Source organism: Odocoileus virginianus, unplaced genomic scaffold, assembly GCF_023699985.2.
Source record: "Odocoileus virginianus isolate 20LAN1187 ecotype Illinois unplaced genomic scaffold, Ovbor_1.2 Unplaced_Scaffold_24, whole genome shotgun sequence".
NCBI lineage: Eukaryota > Metazoa > Chordata > Mammalia > Artiodactyla > Cervidae > Odocoileus > Odocoileus virginianus.
In genome coordinates, this window is record NW_027224286.1 from 288,078 (window position 1) to 305,356 (window position 17,279).

The 17,279-nt window shown below is 41.5% G+C and overlaps 1 protein-coding gene and 1 pseudogene across 1 annotated transcript in view; both read left to right on the forward strand.

The window, feature by feature from the left end:
- Nucleotides 1–17,279, forward strand: part of LOC139033632 (zinc finger protein 665-like) — a 43,115-nt gene that overhangs the window by 12,265 nt on the left and 13,571 nt on the right. The gene's annotated exons all lie outside the window — the stretch shown is intronic.
- On the forward strand, nucleotides 1,197–4,099 carry LOC110151999 (zinc finger protein 813-like; annotated as a pseudogene).

Sequence of the window (17,279 nt, forward strand, 5' to 3'; positions counted from 1 at the left end):
TTTTCTCAGGTTCTTTCTTTCTTCTCCTTTCCTCTGGGTCTTGGTGTGTGCAAGATTTTGTTTGTGCCCTCCAAGACTGGAGTCTGCCCAAGTCCTGTGGAATTCCTGTAATCAGATACCATTGGACTTCAAGGTCAGATTCACTGGGGATTCTCAGTGCCTTTATCAGATTCCCAGGTTGTGAAGCCTAATGTGGGGTTCAGAACCTTGACAACAGTGGTATAGCTTTTTTGGTATTGTTTGTTGTCCTCCAGTTTGTGGGTCACTCACCAGTGGGTAGGGGATTTGATTTTATTGTGATTACATGCCTCCTACTGTCTTGCCTCTTCTTTGTCTTTGGACATGGGGCATCTTTTTTCCATGGGTTCCATTGTCCTCCTGTTGTTCAACAGCTAGTTGTGATTTTGGTGCACTCAGAGGAGGAGAGGAGCATACATCCTTCTACTCTGCCATCTTAAACCAGAAGGAAATTCTTCACTTTCTTTATACTGTTTTTGTCTAATTGGTAACTTCCACTTATATAGGTTATTAATTAGATAAGCTAATTTTGACTTGGTTAGTTTTACAATATATTGTGTATTCTTTACCATTTTTATCATTCTTTATCATTGCTTATTTATAGTGTGAATGCAGAATATGGGACCTCTAATAGTTGCACCAGGTGTAAAGACCCTGCCTGCCAGTGTAGAAGATTCAGGAGATGCAGGTTCAAGACCTGGATCAGAAAGACCTCCTGGAGTGGGAATTGGCAACCCACTCCAGTGTTCTTTTCTGGAAGATTCCCTGGGGAGGATGGCGGGCCACAGTCCATGGGATCACAAAGAGTTGGATATAACAGCACACAGGCACATGCAGAATATATGTAAATTATGATTTTTTTCTCCTTGGTATTGAAGCAGCAGTGTTTCATTACTTGATTCATAGATTGTGGGCATAGGGGAAATATACAATTTCTTTAATTCCCAAAAGGAGTTTGTTTAGGTTGAGTCTTTTTGTTACCACTTATTTAAAACGGCAGTCCTCTTAGAAATATTAGAATTATCTCTGATCAGTTTTTTTCTTCGAAACTAATCCTATTCCTTTGTGTTTTATAAGCTCATCATAGGTGATTCTAGGTGTTTGCTTTGCTTTGTTTGGTATAAGTGGTTTTTTAGTGTAGTAGCATATATTTAATGTGAGACATTTATTTATGAATTTTAATATACAGGATAATTGTGGTTTTCTATGTTTCAGCTATATCTCGTGAACATGTGATCAAGAAATTACAACTAAAAGCAGAAGCTGATAAAAGACAAGTGGTCTTCAGTAAGAGTTCACTACTGATAATTCATAACAGAATCCACAATGAAGAAAAACCTGACAAATTTAAAGATGTGGCAAGGACTTTAGTCAAAGAACCCATGAATGTTCACAGAGAATTCACACTGGAGAGAAACCTTGCAAATGTAATGAGATGGGCAAGGTCTTTACTCAAAAAGGAAACCTTACATGTCATCGTCAAATAATTCATGTAGGAGAGAAACTTTATAAATGTAATGAATATGGGAAGCTCCTCAGTAGAAAGATAAACCTTAAAATTCATAATAGAATTCATACTGGAAGGAAACTTTATAAATGTAATGAATGTGGCAAGGTCTTTTGGCATAGGGCCACCTTTTCATTTCATCAGCATATTCATGCTAGAGAGAGACCTTACAAATATAATGAGTGTGGCAAGGACTTTAGTCAAAAAGAAAGTCTTGCAGTTGATCATCAAAGAAGTCATTCTGGGGAGAAACCTTACAAATGTGATGAGTGTGGCAAGGTTTTCAGTAGAAAGAATTACCTTCCAATTCATAATAGAATTCATACTGGAGAGAAACCTTACCAATGTAATGATTGTGGCAAGCTTTTTCAGTATAAGTACAGCCTTGCAAGCCATCTGATTATTCATACTGGAGAGAAACCTTACAAATGTAACGAGTGTGGCAAGCTTTTTCGGCATAAGAACAGCCTTACAAGCTATCTGAGGACTCATACTGGAGAGAAACCTTACAAATGTAATGAGTGTGGGAAGGTCTTCAGCAACAAGAGCTACCTTACACGTCATAATACAGTTCATACTGGAGAGAAACCTTACAAATGTAAAGAGTGTGGCAAGATGTTTCAGTGAACATCCGCCCTTTCAGTTCATAAGCGTATTCATCGCAGAGAGAAATGTTCTTCTAAGGAGCAAGTGTGTTTTAATTTTATGAGTGCAGTCACAGTCCACAGTGATTTCGGAGCCCAAGAAAATGAAATTTGACACTCTTTCTGCTTTTTCCCCATCTGTTTCCCATGAAGTGATGGGACTGGATGCCATAATCTTTTTTTTTTTTTTTAATTGTTGAGTTTTAAGCCAGCTTTTTCACTCTTCTCTTGAACCTTCATCAAGAGGCCTTTTAGTGCCTCTTCACTTTCTGCCATTAGAGTGATATCATCTGCATATCTGAGGTTGTTGATATTTCTCCCGGCTGTCTAGATTCCCATACATGTATCCTGTCCATGTAAAAACATTGTTGAGAAACATTGTGTCCTCAGATGTCACCAAAGAACTCTTCAAATGTTATGGATTTGGTGAATTTTGTGAGCATTACTTAAAAGAGAGCCCACAGCAGGGAACAGATAACTGTAAATGAATGAGTCTTTAGTTCTCTAAGATAGTAAAAGCTGTAGAGTCATTACAGGTCACACCATGTTACGTTAAAACTTATAATATGGGGGCTTCAGTGGTGGCTTCAGGTATAGAATCCTCTTATTAAATGCGGGAGTCACGGGCTCCATCACTGGTCCAGGAAGATCCTACATGCCATGGAGCAATGAAACCCATGGTTCATAACTGTTGTCCTATGTTCTAGAGCCTGGGACCTGCAACTACTGAAGCCTAGAGCCAGTGCTATCCAACAGGAGAACCCACAGCAATGAAAAGCCCATACACTGCAAATTGAGAGTAGCCCTTGCTTACTGTAACTAGAGAAAAAGCCTGCGCCACAACGAAGACCCAGCATGACAAAATAAAAAATAAAACTTGCGGTGGGTTACTCTCCCAGTCGTCTCAGACTCTGTGGTCACATGGACTGTACCCCACCAGCCCCTCTGTCCATGGGAGTTTCCAGGCGAGAATACTGGAGAGGGTAGCATTTCCTGCTCCAGGGCATCTTCCCAGCCCAGGGATGGAACCTGTGTCTCCCACACGTCCTGTTTGGCAGGCTGGTTCTAACCACTGAGCCACGTGAGAAGCCCCAAAACTTACGACATTGTGTTTATATGAGAGGTTGAAGGAGGTATGTTGAAATGGCCGGTTATCTTCATTGTATGAATAGTCAGTGATTTTTGAGTACGTTACCTTTCATGTCTTTCAACATGAAGTCTGTTGATCTTACACTTTTATAGGCCTTTCACAATATTCCCTGGAAAAGAGTAAGCTGAAGGACCAACTTCATTAGGTACCCTTTCTTCACATCCAGCCGAAATTGTGAAATTGAGTAGTGTGTGAATTAGGGTCAGGTAGAAACAGAATAATGTAAAACTAGGTCATGGCTCATACTCATTATGTTCAGGGTGGGCTTCCATTGATAGGCCACAAGTGGTGGTGGACAGAATCCTCCACCAACTGAAATCTTTGAAATCTTGATATCATGTGGAGTGATCCCAACCACTTCAGTGCTCTCAGATATTTTAGCTCTCATTATTTTTCCCTTTCTTATGATTAGAATAATTTGATGTGAGTGTACAAATGTGTTGACTAGAAGTGGATTAAAACGAATGTTACATTGAGGTGATGTGATAGTTCTTGTTCCTCCCAATCAATGAATATGGTATATTTGCCTTGCAATTCAACAACTATGGTTTGTTTCTCAAAAATGCCCTAAATAAAAAGTTATTTTTAACTTTTACTACCATACTATTTTTCAGCATAAAAGCCCGTGTTTTGCTAGATTAAGTTTTTCTTTTACTTTTTGCATACAAATATGTATGTTTAAAATTTCAATTCCAGTTTGTAAATGGCAGTTATGAAAGAATTGCATTCAGTTTTTTCATGTGGTTCCTATCCTTGCAAATTATACTTTTTCTAGATATTTTTATAGACTCTTGCTTTTCTACATACACCATATTAACTTTTCTGTGTCTCCTATTACAAACTGCCACAAATTTGAGTACCTTAAACCAACACAGATTTATTCTCTTGTTTATTGGAGGCCAGAAATGTCCAGTGTATCCAACGAACGCACTGTGCTCCTGCTGGGTTCTCCTGATCACAATTCATTTTCTTGCCCATTCCCAATTCTAGAGGACATGGCTAAATTACTTCCTTTGGCTAATGGTCCCCATGTGTATTTGCATAACACATTCTCAGTTAATTATTGGTTTTGTTCAAATATCTTCTTATCATCTAGGTATTTCCTGAATCTGTTTTTAAACCAGGACTTCCTGTCACTATCATTGTTCATATACAATTTCATTGTACTTACCTTCATCATGATCTTGGTGAAATTACCTTATATAAGCTACGTGAAGTCAGGGTATTCATTTTGTTTCTTGCTACATATTTAAAGATTGGAATCATTCCCCACTTAGACAGTGAATGAATGCCCGAAGTCCTCTTTCTGACTTACTTCACTCTGTAGAATAGGCTCTAGGTTCCTCCACCTCATGAGAACTGACTCAAATACATTCCTTTTTATGGCTGAGTAGTATTCCATTGTATATATGTACCACAGCTTCTTTAGCCATCTGTCAATGGACATCTAGGTTGCTTCCATGTTCTAGCTATTGTAAATAGTACTGCAATGAACATTGGGGTACATGTGTCTCTAATTTTGGTTTCCTCAGGGTATATGCCTAGGAGTGGGATTGCTGGGTCATATGGTGGTTTTATTCCTAGTTTTTTAAGGAATCTCCATACCATCTTCCATTAATGGCTGTATCAGTTTACATTCCCACCAACAGTGCAAGAGTGTTCTCTTTTCTCCACACCCTCTCCAGCATTTATTGTTTATAGACTTTTTGATGATGGCCATTCTGACTAGTGTGAGGTGATATCTCATTGTAGTTTTGATTTGCATTTCTCTAATAATGAGTGATCTCTAGTCTTTCCCATTCTGTTCTTTTCCTCTATTTCTTTGCATTGATCGCTGAGGAAGGCTTATCTCTCCTGGCTATTCTTTGGAACTCTGCATTCAAGTGGGAGTATCTTTCCTTTTCTCCTTTGCTTTTCACTTCTTTTCACAGCTATTTGTAAGGCCTCCTCAGACAACCATTTTGCCTTTTTGCATTTCTTTTCCATGGGGATGGTCTTAATCCCCGTCTCCTGTACAATGTGATGACCCTCCGTCCATAGTTCATCAGGCTCTCTGTCTATCAGATCTAGTCCCTTAAATCTATTTCTCACTTCCACTGTATGGTCATAAGGGATTTGATTTAGGTCATACCTGAATGGTCTAGTGGTTTCCCCTACTTTCTTCAGTTTAAGTCTGAATTTGGCAATAAGGAGTTCATGATCTGAGTCACAGTTAGCTCCTGGTCTTGTTTTTGCTGACTGTATAGAGCTTCTCCATCTTTGGCTGCAAAGAATATAATCAGTCTGATTTCGGTGTTGACCATCTGGTGATGTCCATGTGTAGAGTCTCCTCTTGTGTTGTTGGAAGAGGGTGTTTGCTATGACCAGTGCATTCTCTTGGCAAACTATTAACCTTTGCCCTGCTTCATGCGGTACTCCAAGGCCAAATTTACCTGTCACTACAGGTGTTTCTTTTTTTTTTTTTTCACTCCAAGTGTTTCTTAAGTTCCTGCTTTTGCATTCTAGTCCCCTATAATGTAAAGGAGATCTTTTTTGGGTGTTAGTTCTAAAAGGTCTTGTAGGTCTTCATAGAACCGTTCAACTTCAGCTTCTTCAGCATTACTGGTTGGGGCATAGGCTTGGATTACCGTGATATTGAATGGTTTGCCTTGGAAATGAACAGAGATCATTCTGTCGTTTTTGAGATTGCATCCAAGTACTGCATTTCGGACTCTCTTGTTGACTATGATGGCTACTCCATTTCTTCTAAGGGATTCTTGCCCACAGTAGTAGATATAATGGTCATCTGAGATAAATTCAAGAGTTATCAAAGGAACATTTCAGGCAAAGATGGGTTTGATAAAGGACAGAAATGGTATGGACCTAACAGAAGCAAAAGATATTAAGAAGGGGTGGCAAGAATACACAGAAGAACTGTACAAAAAAGATCTTCATGACCCAGATAATCACGATGTTGTGATCACTCACCTAGAGCCAGACATCCTGGAATGTGAAGTCAAGTGGGCCTTAGAAAGCATCACTATGAACAAAGCTAGTGGATGTGATGGAATTCCAGTTGTGCTATTTCAAATCCTGAAAGATGATGCTGTAAAAGTGCTGGACTCCATATGCCAGCAAATTTAACTCAGCAGTGGCCACAGGACTGGAAAAGGTCAGTTTTCATTTCAATCCCTAAGAAAGGCAATCCCAAGGAATGCTCAAAATTCTCCAAGCCAGGCTTCAGCAATACGTGAACCGTGAACTTCCAGATGTTCAAGCTGGTTTTAGAAAAGGCAGAGGAACCAGAGATCAAATTGCCAACATCCACTGGATCATCGAAAAAGCAAGAGAGTTCCAGAAAAACATATATTTCTGCTTTATTGACTACACCAAAGCCTTCGACTGTGTGGATCACAATAAACTGTGGAAAATTCTGAGAGATGGGAATACCAGACCACCTGACCTGCCTCTTGAGAAACCTGTATGCAGGTCAGGAAGCAACAGTTAAAACTGGACATGGAACAACAGACTGGTTCCAAATAGGAAAAGGAGTATGTCAAGGCTGTATATTGTCACTCTGCTTATTTAACTTACATGCAGAGTACATCATGAGAAACGCTGGGCTGGAGGAAACACAAGCTGGAATCAAGATTGCTGGGAGAAATATCAATAACCTCAGATATGCAGATAACACCACCCTTATGGCAGAGAGTGAAAAGGAACTAAAAAGCCTCTTGATGAAAGTGAAAGAGGAGAATGAAAAAGTTGGCTTAAAGCTTAACATTCAGAAAACAAAGATCATGGCATCTGGTCCCATCACCTCATGGGAAATAGATGGGGAGACAGTGGAAACAGCATCAGACTTTATTTTTTTGAGCTCCAAAATCACTGCAGATTTTGAAATTAAAAGATGCTTACCCCTTGGAAGGAAAGTTATTACCAACCTAGATAGCATGTTAAAAAGCAGAGACATCACTTTACCAACAAAGGTCTATCTGGTCAAGGCTATGGTTCTTCCAGTGGTCATGTATGGGTGTGAGAGTTGGACTGTGAAGAAAGCTGAGTGCCGAAAAATTGATGCTTTTGAACTGTGGTGTTGGAGAAAACTCTTGAGAGTCCCTTGGACTGCAAGGAGATCCAACCAGTCCATCCTAAAGGAGATTAGTCCTGGGTGTTCATTGGAAGGACTGATGCTGAAGCTGAAACTCCAATACTTTGGCCACCTCATGTGAAGAGTTGACTCATTGGAAAAGACCCTGATGCTGGGAGGGATTGGGGGCAGGAGGAGAAGGGGACGACAGAGGATGAGATGGTTGGATGGCATCACCGACTCGATGGACATGGGTTTGAGTAAACTCCGGGAGTTGGTGATGGACAGGGAGGCCTGGTGTGCTGCGATTCATGGGGTCGCAAAGAGTCGGACACGACTGAGCGACTGAACTGAACTAATAGTGATGTTGAGCATCTTTTCATGGTCTTGTTGGCCACCTCTGTGTCTTTGGTGAAGTGTCTTTTTAGGTCTTTTTCCCACTTTTTGATTGACTTGTTTGTTTTTGTGGTATTGAGTTGTGAAAGAAAGTGAAAGTTGCTTATTTGCATCTGACTCTTTGTGACCCCATGGACTATACAGTCTATGGAATACTCCAGGCCAGAATACTGGAGTGGGTAGCCTTTCCCTTCTCCAGGGGATCTTCCCAAGTCAGAGATTGAACCTAGGTCTTATAGCATTGCAGGTGGATTCTTTACCAGCTGAGCCACAAGGGAAGCACTTGTTGAGTTGTATGAGCTACTTGTATATTTTGTAAATTAATTCTTTGTCAGTTATTTCCTTTGCTATTATTTTCTCCCATTCTGATGGTTCTCTTTTCACCTTGCCTGTTCTTACATTTACGTCTTTAGTTTTGAGTTTGCCTTTGTGTATGGTGTTAGGAAGTGTTCTAATTTCATTCTTTTGCACATAGCTGTCCAGTTTTCCCAGCACCACTTATTGAAGAGGCTATCTTTGCCCCATTGTATATTCTTGCCTCCTTTGTCAAAAATAAGGTACCCATAGGTGTGTGGGTTTATCTCTGGGTTCTCTATCTTGTTCCATTGGTCTATGTTTCTGTTTTTGTGCCAGTACCATACTGTCTTGATGACTGTAGCTTTGTAGTATAGTCTGAAGTCAGGAAGGTTGATTCCTCCAGCTCCATTCTTCTTTCTCAAGACTGCTTTGGCTATTCAGGGTCTTTTGTGTTTCCATATGAATTGTGAAATTTTTTGTTCTAGTTCTGTAGAAATGCCATTGGTAATTTGATAGGGATCACAGTGAATCTATAGATTGCATTTGGTAGTAGAGTCATATTCATAATATTGATTCTTCCCGCCCAGGGTCATGAAATATCTCTCCATCTCTTTATGTCTTCTGATTTCTCTCATTAGTGTCTTATAATTTTCCATATACAGGCCTTTTGTCTCCTTGGGTAGGTTTATTCTTAGCTATTTCATTCTTTTTGTTGCAGTGGTGAATGGGATTCATTCCTTAATTTCTCTTTCTGCTTTTTCATTGTTAGTATATATGAATGCAAGTTATTTCTGTGTATTAACCTTATATCCCGCGACTTTGCTGGATTCACTGGGCTAAACAGATCCAACTCATTCCCAAAGGGTTAGCTTAAGTTTTTTCAAGCCACAACATTTTAAATTCAAGGTTCTGAAATGTTCTGTTCTATACCCATCACAAAATAATGATCCTGTTTTTCAGGTGGGATAGTTCTTATTTGTGAGTGACACAGCATGTGGAGAACAGTGATTGAACAAAATGAGAAGATTCCCATTTTCACATAATAGGTCTTCCAGAGGTACCACATGGGGGGATGTGGTACGTCTTGTCTCCCTTATATCTCCATGAATACTTAGTCTTCAGTGTCGTTATACCAACATGGATCTTGGATGACTAAGAAGAGTGAACCCTTTTCAATTTTAGATTTTGTCTTCTTTTCATTAAAACATTAATTTGAGACTTTCTATAAATATGTTAACCATTTGTGTTAAATATCCACCATAATTTTTATATATATCTATAATTTTTTTTTTCTCTATGCCACATAACTAGTATCTTAACTCCTTGACCTTGTATTGAATGCTGGCCACCCTTTTGAAAGTACAGAGTCCTAACCACGGGACCTCCAGAGAATTCTAGGCTCTAGAGGATATCTTAGTCACACAGTTTGTTCACAAGATTTCTTAGGGGAGTAGGGAAATGATCATCACCTGTTAATAACTTCATGTCTACTGCTTTGATCTATGGATAGAACCGACAAGTTAGGCAAGATATTTTGTGATTAAAGTGTTTAAAAGATGTGCTAGGACTTGGGATGAGTAGATCATAGGGCTGCCTGGTTTAACATTAGTGAGAAGACAACAGAGTGCCTCCTGCACAGAATTATTTCCAGCCAAAAGCTGCCTACAAATCCCCATTTGTCAGAACATCATTCCATTTACTTAAATTTATTTTTCATCATTCCATTTTTATGGGCTCATACGTGAAGGACCATCTTCTGTAACTTTTTCTTCCTGACATAGAGGGTCATATTCTTAACAGTGGAACATATTCATGTGGGTCTGTAGCATCTTTTTTTTTTTTTTTATTGGAGGATAATTGCTTTACAATCTTGTGGTCTCTGCCTTACATCATCTTGAGTCAGTCAAATATATATGTATCCCCTCCCTCTGTGACATCCCTCCCCCACCCCCATTCTATCCTTTTAGGTCATCACAGAGTGACTGACTGGGCTCCATGTATTATATAGCAGCTTCCCATTAACTAGCTATTTTACACACGATGGTGTGTATATCTCACTGCTACTTTCTCAATTGTCCTAGCCTCTCCTTCCATCACTCTGTCCACAAGATCATTCTCTCTGTCTACCTCTCCATTTCCTCCTTACTAATAGATTCCTCAGTACTACTTTTCTAGATTCCATATATATGTGTTAATGTACAATATTTGTTTCTCTGACTTCATTCTGTAACAGGCTCTAGATTCTTCACCTCACTACAGCTGATGCAAATGCGTTCCTTTTTATGACTAATAGTCCATTGTATTTACACGTTTTCCTTATCTATTCATTTGTTGATGGATGTCTAGTTTGCTTCCACATCCTGACCATTGTGTAGCATCTCTATATAGCCAGTTGTACGTGCCTATTTACATACACAGGCAGAACAAGCTACAGTTATTTTGATGCCCACAGAGATATAGATTACTATGAGCAATAAATACTGTTAATCCAGTTCTCCTAAGGCCAGTTCTTGAAACTGCCCTAGGCATAGACTTGGCACTGAATCAAGATGAAGCAGTTTATGGCATGGGTGCAGTCAGCATTTTTCCCTCTGGTAGCAGTTACCATATCTGCAAAACTAAAAAATGTGGAACTTCTGTTGTGATCCAGTGGTTAGGAATTTGCCTTCCAATGCAGAGGACATGGGTTCTGTCACTGGTTGGGAAAGTGAGATTCCACATGGCACAGAACAATTAAGCTGGTGTGAAAGACTCCACGTGCCAATAGTAACAACCAATGTAGTCAAATAAATATAAATATTTTAAAAAGAACTTAGAAATGTGCATCAGACAGTGAGTCTGGTTCTTGTGTCCTAACCTTTGGATGCTTGAGCCTTTCTCTTGTGTCAGGGAGGTCTGGAAGACTTCAGAAGAGACAAAAGAGAAAGATAAATACATATGGTATGACTGTATCTGTGGAATCTAAACAAAGGGTAAAAATGAACTCTTCAAAACAGGAATAGATGGTTATCAGGGGCTGAGAAGTGGAGAGAGATACTGGGAGATAAGGATTAACATATACCTACTGGTATATATAAAGTAGGTAACTAATAAGGACCTAACGTAAAGCACAGAATTCTACTGAATTCTACTCTGTAATGAGCTATAATGGGAAAAGAATCTAAAAAAGTGCATATATGTGTATGTATAACTGATTCAATTTGCTGTACGCCTGAAACTAACACCATGTTGTGAATGAACTATACTCCAATAAAGTGTTAAAAGGAAAAAACAGTGAAGATATGGCATGGGAAGAGGCGCTTTGTACTTGGGGGTGGCGTGGGGATGAGTGTAGAGTACTGCTGGGTCCCAAGTGGATTCAGGTCTTTTTTTTTTTTTTTTTTTGGATTCAGGTCTTTTAAGGGGTCAGGATAAGTGACATTGTTGAGGGACTCAGCCAATTATATGTCTATATCCCCTCAAACTTCTGTCCCATCCAGGCTGTCACATGATATTGAGCAGAGTTCCCTGCGTTATACAGTAGAATGTTTCTGTTGGTATCATTTGTTTCAGATTCCACGTGTAAGTGACATTTAATCTGTCTTTATCTGACTTACTCACCTAGTATGATAATCTCCAGGCTCATTCATTTTTATCTTTAATTTTATTTTCCCAACAGTATTCAGTATTTCTTGGATAAATCACTTCAGTTTGTGTTTACTAGTTCAGATATGCTAAATCCTCTGTAGATCTACTCTTGGAATTTCCTTAAGACTTTCCCCCAGGTGTCTGGGCCAAACAATATTAAGGTAATACCTAGTTTATCCATATCTGTGTACACTGTCTGCATGCCCAACATGAAGGACAATTCACACACAGCTTGCTTTCTCAGGTCAGGGAAAGTAATTGACTCTTTTTTCACTGTATTAATCAAGAAAACCATATTCGGGACTTCCTGGTGGTCCAGTGGTTAAGAATCCACTTTCCAATGCTGGCATTGTGGGATCTATCCCTGGGCAGGGAACTAACATCCCACAGGCCATGGGGCAACTAAACTACAGGCACAACTGGAGGGCCTGTGCGCCACAACGAAACAGCCCATGTGCCACAACCAAGACCTGAGACGGTGAAATAAATACATTAAAAAAAAAAAAAACAGGACACCATATTCTCACCAGATCATTTCTTCAGCAGGGCTCAGCTGGTCAAAGAGGAGATAAGTGCATAATTTAGTGACATCAGTATGAGACTTCACTGCTGTCTATAATCATGAACATAAAATCCACTATGCTGTGCAAAAATTTTTTTTCATGATCACCAGAGAAATGGCAAAATGGAAAATATTTTCTTAGCATTGATGTTGCGACCCATTTCCTATAGGCAAGACTAGCCTGCATGACCTTATGTGAGCCAAAGGGCAGAATAGTTGCTAATCAAAGAAGGATGCTCACGCCGGGTCAATCCTGTCTGCTTTTGTCCAACTCTTTGAGATCCCGTGGACCGTAGCCCGCCAGCCTCCTCTGTCCATGGCGTTTGACAGATAAGAATACAGGAGCGGGTTGCCATTCCTACTCCAGGGGATCTTCCCAGCCAGGGATTCAACCCAAGTCTCCTGCACTGGCAGGTGGATTCTTTGCCACTGCACTGATTAGGACACCAGATCACCTAAGACCCTGCAGACACCCTAATCTTGTCAGCAAACCCATCCTTTTGCAATTTTATAATATTGAGTAAAGAAGAATAGAATACTGTGACTGCCTTGATCCTTAGCAGACAATATAACCTCTCCCTACTCACCAGGGAGGGGGCCTAATCTGTTTCCTCCTAGCCTGGCAAATATATAAGCCACTCTTTCTCCTCCATACCTCTCTGTATTTCAAGTAATTTGGTTTGGCATTGGTGCAGAGAGAGTCAAGATTTTGCCATTAATATTACCTCTGGGATCTTGTTCAATTTAATATCAACCCAGACCACTGACTTCAAGATTCAGAGGAACATCTTTCAACACCCAATGGTGTCTTTACGATGTGACAGGACCAGACACAATACATCCCCAAAGGAACACGCAGGGCCCTTCACTGACATTCTAAGGTACATACACCAAAGTTCTTGGGCGTTTGTTGTTGTTTTTATTTATTATTGGTTTAATATTCCTAATCTTCCATTTTTCAACTATAAAATGTATTCATCATTCTTTTTATTTTTGCTTGGTCTTAAGATTTATGGTGACAGAATTGAGCTTACTTCAGACCCTGTATTGTGGAAAGTAGCAATGATTGTAAAAGAATTCTCTCACTTAACTTCTAGAAAAAGGCATACTGCCAAGAGTCAGCCTTCTCCATTATCACCGATAGAAGACCCCCCCCCACTCAGGCCCTTGTGTACCTGGGAAAAAAACACAATTTCCCATTCTTTGCCCTGTCAGTTATTTGGTTGTAATGTTGAGTCGCTGTATCCTGTCTGGCTCTTTGCAATCCCATGAACTGCAGCATGCCATGCTTCCCTTCCTTCACTATTTCTTGGAGTTTGCTCAAATTCATGTCCATTGAGTGGGTGATGCTATCTAACCATGTCATCCTGTCACCCCCTTCTCCTGCCCTCAATCTTTACAAGCACCAGGGTGTTTTCCAGTGGGTTCATTATTTGCATCAGGTGGCCAAAGTATTGGGGCTTCAGCTTCAGCATCAGACCTTCCAATGAATAGTCAGGGTTGATTTCCTTTAGGATTGACTGGTTTGATCTTGCTATCCAAGGGACTGTCAAGAGTCCAAAAGCATCAATTCTAATCTCAGCCTTCTTTCTGGACTGTCACATCCCCACCTGACTACTGAAAAAACCATATTTTTGACCATAAGGACCTTTGTTGTCAAAGTGATGCCTTTGCTTCTTAATACACTGTCCAGTGTTATCATGACTTTCCTTCCAAGGTGCAGGCGTATTTTAATTTCCTGGTTGCAGTCACCTTCTGCACTGACGAGTGTTGAATTGTTCCGCCCCGCCTGGCGCGCGCCGAGGCCCCGCCTCACCCTTCTAAGGCCGCCAGCTCGCCGGCTTCTCTCCACGGCCCGCCCCCTGACGCCCTGGCTCTGCTCAGGCCCCGGCCTCAGGCCGCTCCGCCGTTTCCCTGCGCGTGCGCTCTGTGTCACACAGGACGGGAAGCGGAGAGTCTCAGCGCCCCGTGAGTTTCTGTCTGTCTAGTCAGACCTTCGCGTCGCAGTCTGCTTTTCTGTGTATCGGGGTCTGAGAGTCGCTACTGACTCTAAAGACTATATCCCCACGCCCGCCCCACGACCCCCAGCAAACTCATCGCTCACACCCCACACCCCATCGCTCATCTCCATGAGCAATGAGAAGACTCCCGTTTTGAAGTCGCTCTGAAGCCGGTTCCTGCTTTTGGTCCACTGAGACGTTGCGTTTGGCACCTCTTTCCTGCTTAAAACCACTTACTGACCTCACTGAACCCTTTGCCCTTCCTGCACCTCATAAAACTTTGTTCCGCGAGCTGGTTTAGTCGCTCCGCAGCTTCGGCCTACCGGCCCCCGCTCGCGGAGAGGCCGCGTCGAGAGCCCGCCCCGCCGCTGAGGCCCCCTCCCTCCCAGCCCCTCTGTCCTCGCGTCTCCTTATGCCGATCCTTGTGTCCCGCAAACCTTCCGTTCATAGTGACCCTGTGTGGGGGCAGGTGACCTGAGCCAGCCACGTGTCACCCATGGTTCTTTCCTCCCAAATTCCACCCGCTGGAATTTGGCTCTTGCGGGAGCGGGGCTTCTTATTTAGTCGCCATCCCTGTAAATAGTGGGCGAGGGGGGTCATGAAAAGCAGAGACAGCGACTCCGAGAGAAATAGAAAATAGAGAAAAGCTTGAGGGAGAAGCGATGGCAATGAAGAGGATTGGTGGGGAACTTGAAAGAGACACCTTCATGAAAGAGAATAAGCATTCTGTAGCGGGTGGGGAAAGGAGAGAAGTTTAGAGCAAAGCAGGATCTCCGGAGTTAAAGGTGAGCACAATAAGGTATTCTTAAGTCCGAGTCTTGCGACCCCTGTATCTCCCAGAGTTTGAAGTTCATGACCGTTGAGTCCAGGGATGGTATCTCACCATCTCATCCTCTGCCGCCCTCTTCTATAGCCTTCACGGGAGAGGGGCTGTAAATCAGGGGTCCTAAGGGGGCGACAGTGGAGAGGCAGTTCACACAGACAGCCTGCAAAGGCGATACAAGACTTGGGGCCTTGGCTTACAGACGATATCCTGCTGGGAGAGAAAGGGGACTCCTAGTGATTGGAGGAGCTGAGAAAGGAAACTGAGAGGAAGCGTAGCTACTTGAGGATGCCAGAGAGTCGGGAGGGAGGGCAGAGATGGAGGAAGAAAGGCTGAAATATGGAGATTGAGAATCACCAGGAAGGTTGGAGAGAAAGCATCTTGACGGGGAACAGATGGGAGAGAGAAGCTGGTTGGGAGTCAGGGAAGAAGTAGAGGAGGACAGGCACAGCAGGAGAGCAGAGGGGAAGAGAAAGGGAGATGGAGAAGGAAGTAGGGAAACATAAACTAAATGAAGTGGAAACAAGTAGTGTGCAGGTGGGGGAGGGGACTAGATCCTGAAGAGTGCTGAACTGGTTGGATAAAGATTATTAAGTCATAGTACATTGATTTTTGGCATTAGAATCTAATAAATTTTAAACTTGTTTATACAAATGTGAATGGGAGTTGCAAAACTTCTGTCTGTAAGGCTTCTGCATTTTGTAATTATTTGTATGAAAAGATAACATCCATGTGCAGAGCCTGTAGCTGTGGGGGCTGCAGCAGTGACTTGACTCTCAGAGGTGAATCAGCCCCTTCCCTTTTCCTGGTGTGGAGTACAAGTTATGGAGAGAAGTGGGGCTGGAAGTGACTGACTCTTACTACATGGTGCCTTTGAAGGAACATTAAGCATGTTCTTTGTGATAGTTTTCCGTTTTCCTTTCTCTCTTTACATTACTTTTTCTTTTTTTTTTTTTTGCAGCTTGGGATAAAGATTCATTCATTCAATAGCAAGTTTCTTGTAAACAATTATTCACTTCTGAAATAGGAGTCGATGGCGTCCTGTAATTAATTTATGAATTAATTCATTCATGTCATTCTTTTCTAAATATGCTGTATTCTCAACTCTTTTTTTTTATACTTTGCACCATTATCATTCAATGAAAAAAATTTAACCAGCTGATTCACTTAAAGTTTCTTTCACATTTAGTTGAGGCCCATTTGCTGTTTCCTTTTAACATTATATCTTCGCAACATTTTTTTGGTAACTGGTAAATAGTGATAGACTGTTATGATGAGTACTTAATAAGGATGTCAGTGATTGTTTTATATTAACAGTCAAGACCTAATTTAAGCAATTAGTGTGCTTTCCATTTTCCTCTCTTATGTGATCTGGTAACTAGTGAGCTATGAGCTGATCTGATGATGCTTCCCTCAGGTCCAGAAGCTGAGCAACATTGATCCCTGGAATGATTGGCCAAACTGGATGTGTGACTGTGTGTGGCATTTCTTGGAGGGAGTGTCCAGTTGTAGTTAGAGTTTGAAATGGATCCCAGTTTTGCAAAATGAAAAAGAAGAACAGTAACAGAGGCAGGAACATAGGCTCAGAGTCTGAGAGGCAATCATGAGGCGTCGTTTATGAATAAGGGTCAGTGTGCAGGGACGCCTCCCACCTCCGCTGGCTTTCCCGTGTCCTTAGGTCTCTGCCAGTGTCTCCAGCCTCATCCTGGGAACCAACCCCGTTCTCCTGGTCAGTCTGTCCTGGTCACATTCACTTGATCCTTGTTCATAGACACCAAAACCTCTGTCTCGGATCTTAGTTTCTACTTCTACCTTTAGTCATTAAATCACCATGGCTCTTGCTCTTTCTGTTCCTTCAGGTCTTGGCCAGTGAGGTCTCCCCATCTCCTTCCCATATTCTCTGTCACGTTAATCAGGTTTACTGCCTCTATGTTAATCACCCTCATCAGAAATGCCCTTGTCCTTTGATTATTTGGAGTCTTTCCTCTTTTCCCTTCATTGAATGATGCTTCAATGAAGCAAGTTCCTCTTCCTTGCAGTGAGATGGGTATCTTACTTGGGGTGAGCACTGGAACTGTGGGTTGGGCTGAAGAACTCTCAGGGGAGACAGAGGGGACAGGGTAGGTGATGATGATTCCTGTATCTGTTCTGGACATTTCAAGTGTAATTGATCCTTATCCCATGTA